Source organism: Gymnoscopelus microlampas (assembly GCF_963454915.1).
Source record: "Gymnoscopelus microlampas genome assembly, chromosome: 15".
NCBI classification, from domain to species: Eukaryota; Metazoa; Chordata; class Actinopteri; order Myctophiformes; family Myctophidae; genus Gymnoscopelus; species Gymnoscopelus microlampas.
Window position 1 is genome coordinate 29,056,947 of NC_139952.1, and position 6,433 is coordinate 29,063,379.

Sequence of the window (6,433 nt, forward strand, 5' to 3'; positions counted from 1 at the left end):
GTGCCGGACAGACATATTGGAAGCTCCATGGCTTTTTCCCATAATCTGTATGACTTGAATATTAAATATTAATATTCTACTTTTTTTCACAGGGACTCATTTGTGCTCAGTTGAACAATACGATTCATTCTCCACCATTTATATGTGATGTTCATGTACAGTAAATGCAACTTCTGTCCCGTCTACTTGTTTTGTTTTTTTGTCCAATATTGTTAAGCTTTTAGATCAAAGACGATGTAATTATTTTTCTTACATAGAATAAAAGACATGGATGTAAAAAAAAAAAAAAACTTTGTTGCGCTTTTGTGTGTATCTGAGTTTATTTTGATGCCGTTTTCAATAGGAGAACTCTCTCACACACACACACACACACACACACACACACACACACACACACACACACACACACACACACACACACACACACACACACACACACACACACACACACACACACACACACACACACACACACACACACACAAGAGAGTGAGTCACCATGTAGCAATGATGTCAGATTACTGCAGTGATGTCATCCTTCAGGCTGTTGTCATGGTAATCAGGCTGAGGCCGGAAGGTGGACAGACTTGTACGTTTGCACACACACACACACACACACACACACACACACACACACACACACACACACACACACACACACACACACACACACACACACACACACACACACACACACACACACACACACACACACACACACACACACACTAATGTTGAAAACTACTGAAGAGGAAATTAATTCTGCCTCTGGAATTAGCTGTCTGTCATTTAATTAATCTGGCCAGTAATTGAGAAATAAGTGAAGAAAAGAAATGATGGATGACACAACGCCTCAATACAGACATTCAGAATATTAATGTGTTCATATTCTATGCTCTGTTGATGAATTGAATACACAGGACCACAATGGAAACAAGTCCCCAGGACTTTTTTGTGCTAACCTTTTAGCCATACTTTATTTTGACTAATAAAGTATTCGATCAATCAATCAATCAATCAATCAATCAATCAATCAATCATTCAAATCACTTTTATACTAAGAGTTAAAAGACATGTTTTACTTAATTTCAAACAGAACAGTTGCTGATTGCTGTTATCAAGGTATAATATTCTAGACCTAGTCTGTGATTGGTTTGTACTTATGTGTATAAATTGGGCTTATAATTATAGGTTATACATTCTGAAATAGTTTGAATTTTAGATGTAAAACATGCAGTTTGTAACTTTATTACTCCATCATAAATCAAACATAAAAAAAAATCAAACATTACACACCCCAAATACATTTAAAAAATGTATCTGATGTCTATAACATTATTCTGATATCAAGAGCTGAGTCATCACCTGGAGAATAAATACATAATCCAATATTTGTTTAAAAAATATTGTATCACTGATTGGGCGTTTAAGGTAAGATAAACATTTTATGGTCTATAACTGAAGCATACAGTACAGTACCCTAATGTTTACTGGGGTATAAATCTCAAAAACTGTAGTTCTACAAGATTAGCCAACTATTTATCCACCTTGAACTGATTGAAATGAACAGTTTTCATCTTGAACAAAATGGCCACATTCAAGTTCACAAGTATTGTTTTGGGAGTTATAGATTATCGGAACATAGTTATATTGTCAGAACAATTTCAATTCATGCAACAGAGAACAAGAGAGAGAGGGGGGCGGTGAAACGTGTGTTATACTGGTTAGTGTTCTATTTGAATATTGTCCATTCAGCATCTATTGCAGACCTGTCTGCCCTGGTAGGGGGGCACCTCTTTGTGATCATTCACAAAGTTTCTTTCTTTTCTTTTCCCAGCAAGGATTTTTTTTTCTTTGGAATTTGTCCTCATCTGATTGAGGGTATACTGTAGGTCAGAGGGTGTCATTTTGTTTCCTTTATTAAAGCAATTTTAATTAACTAGAGGTTTCAGGCCGCAAAGCCGATCCGACAGATATGTCTGAGTCATAGTGTCGGGGGATTTGTCAGAGTAGCCGTTCTACCCGTCTACCTGTGTCCCTTTTTTGTCGATATATGGAGATCCCTGACGTCATTAGTATATGGCCATACCCTGTATATTGGCATGCCCATATATGGGCATATTCGTTGGATCGGCGGTTCTGGACAACCGCATATCCGAACGACTCCGGGTCAGTGCCATTTATTAGAGAGTTACGCCAACTCCGTTCACTTCTTCGGGCCAGGTCTTCTACATACACATAGGCCTACATTGGCGAATAGTGACAAATCCCTAAACCGGAAGTTCATGGAATGCATTGAAGTCGACGGCTTCTTGTCACTATTTCCAGCTACATGAACCACGTGACCGACGCTGTTTCTGACCCCTCATTGGCGCAACTCTCTAATAGAAGGCTCTGCTCCGGGTGGGCACTGGACGCCTTTGAGTCCTTGCCAATGGGCACGCAGAGTTTGAAATCGGTCGGTTTCATATGCACATGACGATATCAGAGGTCGCGTTAGTCCGGTAATTGCAGGTTTTGACCGATATATTATGACAAAATATTAATCCTGACCCGACCGGTTGTCAAAATGTCAGAGCGCCTATCAGGTTATAAAGTTGTGTATTGAACAGTCAAAAGAAGTAGTATCATTACGAGTTAGAATATGTCACACAGGCACTATTTGACCTCACTGATTCTGAAAAGAGAAATTAAGGGTGGCGGACTGTTTTCGGCAATACAGATTTGCTTGCCAGGAAGTGTCCGCCCCCCTTTTCTCAGACCAGGTGAGTGGTAAATTAATGAAAATGGCTATGCCAACTCCAAACAGCCCCAAAGACACGATTCCAGTACTATTTGACCCCACTGGTTCCGAAAACAGAAATTAAAGGAGATGGATTGTTTTTGGCAAGAATTGATTGCCAGGAACTGTCCGCCCAGCTTTTCTAAGACCAGGTTAGTGGTAAATTAATGAAAATGGCTATGCCAACTCCAAACAGCCCCAAAGACACGATGCCAGCACTATTTAACCCAACTGATTCCGAAAACAGAAATTAAAGGAGGCGGATTGTTTGACCAGGCCCACACACACACACACACAAAGAGCAAAGGCTTGTCCTGAACTTTTTTCACATCGATTTCAGTTCGGAACAGAGCTCAGCTAAGAGCATCTTCTCCACAAATTATTAACACGCACGCACGCACGCACGCACGCACGCACGCACGCACGCACGCACGCACGCACACACACACACACACACACACACACACACACACACACACACACACACACACACACACACACACACACACACACACACACACACACACACACACACACACACACACACACACACACACACACACACACACACACACACACAGAGCAGTGATAGAGGCCATTCTGTGCACTTCACCCCAGTGGCCACACGAGGGAGGTGTAGCTACAGTCCAACTCCTCGAACAGAGTCTACAGTACTGAACAGTACAGTATGTTGAATGAAGGCCAACAGAGCCATGAGTGGAGTGAAGCCTTTAGATTAAATTAGACTATACCCAACCTGAGTTGTACTGAGTTGAGGATAGACCATAATGGTCTATCCTCCTAGATGAAATTGGACAATAATCAGCCTGAGTGACCCCTGTTGTACCATACAGTCTATCCGTTTGCTGCATGTCAAAGCTCACCTGAAGTCTCCATGCAGGGAGCCAGCAGATACGGGGACAAACAACACTCTGTATTTTTGACCAAGTCATTGTTGCCAAATTTGAACAGGCATATAGAAGAGGCTGCTTAGCAACTGTTCCCTAAGTATGCTGTGAATTTCCACTTTCACAAAGTTAGGGGTCAAAAGGCTGGATTGGGGATATTAATCCCTTCAAGAGAAGGTCCTTCTCTTAAAGAGATTAATCACTTAAGAGAAGTACCAGGGGGGAGGAGAAAGAATGTTTGTCAGGTAAAATGTACTGAGGGATCATTTTTTGTCCTGACCGTGTGCTGCATTTGGCACAGATGTGAAAAGCAGCCAATTAACTTATTTTTCCATTTGGCATCCAACCTCTGTTTTAAGCCAAGGATTAATCCATTATATCCTCATTAACTGCCGTTACCTTTAGGCCAGACCCGCCTACACACACACACACACACACACACACACACACACACACACACACACACACACACACACACACACACACACACACACACACACACACACACACACACACACACACACACACACACACACACACACACACACACACACACTGCAGTGATAGAGGACACTCATCACCTGACATTTCTTTCCTCCACACCAACTCCAGGTACGATCAAATCGATTAAGAAATGTGGGCAAGGTACACCCTGTATATGAGAATCACTGAATGATCCCATGAGATAAAATACATCATCAGTATCTGATGATAAATCTAAGGACAGATGGGAGGAGCAGCTTGTGTCTTGTTAGTGTGGTTGCCCTAACAGGGCCCTAACAGGGCAACCAGACTACTGTATAGTACTCTTCCGACTTTATTCTTTCTAGATACACTTTTTTCTGATTCGCTATTTCTCCCACAGTTTATTTTTTCCCAATTACGTGCCATATGTCAAAATGACCGGCTTCACCGGGAATAGACTGCTTGTACTTTGCTAAGAGATTGGTTACATAGTTTAATTGATATTGATTTATTAGTGCATTAAATTTCCCCATCCACTTTAATGGGAAAATGAAAAAAACTCAAATTCAAGTATTTTTTTTCTCAGAAACCGTAAAGGCTAGAGTTAAAAAACTTGGAGGGGAGGTTCATAGTTTATTGCCAAATTATAAATAAAACAATTACACCAGTCGGCCACATGGTGGCGCTATAACAGCCCACTTTACCTTTTGACCTATAACTTTTGAACCGTAGGTCGTAGAATGAAAAACTCTGTACCCCTGGATTCCTTGGGTCATGACGCAACTCCCCCATATAGGCCATGCTCATTTGCATCTGGATAGATTTTCCGCCATTTTGAATTATCTTCAAAACACACTTTTAGCTCCTCCTCCCACATATTTTATCCAAATTACACACAAAAGCGGTACACATGATCTCTGGGCCTATGCAATAAACATATCCCAACGGCATTTTGATAGTCCTTACCGTTCGTCCGTAATTGGCTTCCAAAGTTAGTGGGAGGGGCCCTTACAAAGAATGCCAAAAATCACGAACGAAACGTCCAATCAATCCCAAATTTAAATCACATGTCGAGGGTGGTTTACTCAACGAATCCCCAAAAGCGTTTCCACTTTGATCCATAGGAGGCGCCACAAATGAAGCATAGCGCTAGTTCATGCAGGACACGGAAGTCGTGCACGCCAAAGCTGTAACCAGCGGTCAGTCAGCTGATGTGAACATCAGCATTCTATTTCCCATTCACAGCTCAGTGGTCATTACGTCACACACTCATTATCCAATCACAGCTCACGCATGAGCAAAGAGGATCCTTTAAATACGGCTTCTATTCTCTAGGACTAGGTCTTTCTTGGTTGCTGAACCAATGCATTTTGCTAGCTCCTCCTCCACCCCAGCCTCCACCTTTTGATTAGAGTTTGGCTTAGGCTCAAATACTTGTGGTTATCATGTATATCTGCTTGTTTAGAGTCTTGCATATAGGCTCAAATACTTGTGTATCATGTATATCTGCTAATTCTAACTAATATGTCAATGTACTGCTATTGTTGACATTGTATCCCTATGGGGATTTGCTTAAGCATTCTCTGAATATATGCTTAGCAGGATGCTTCGACAAAATTCAGTGAATATTCTCCCAAGAGCGGAGCTTTAACGCCAAGCTGAACTGTATTCCATTTGTGGCAATAAATGGTTCTTTATCTACTAAGATGAGAGTGTTTCTGATTGAAATGCGCAAAATGTAACCGTTTGATGCAAAAACATTTTTGGGGGATCAGTTCTCTCAAAAAGAAAAGCAAGTGATCTCAGGAGTGACATGACGATGTCATTGGCCCGCTACATTTGTGGGAGAGGCCTGTTTCTTTAGTGGGAGGGGCCTATTTCCTCAAATCAAAACAGCACGTGTCACGAACGCGGGATCCGATCGGCGCCGAATTCGAATCGCACGTCGCGCGGCCTCCGCCGGTATTCCTCCAGGCGTCCCGGTGGCCACGGCGGCCACGACCCGCGTCGGCGCAACCACACTTCTAGTTAAATATATTGACCTGAATACTGACCAAACAGTAATATCTGTACTATTATCATCTTGAATATTGTATTACTGTTATAAGCACAGTCTTAAGGAACATGGCACACCAACATAGTTGCTTGGACCTGTATGAGTGAGTGGCAAATAAACTATAGATCTCCATTGGAGGAAGGGGACACTTTCTACGATTGCACCATCCTCCTATTTAATCCCAATCATGCTTAGCATCACCGCCTGACAGGGGAACTGCCC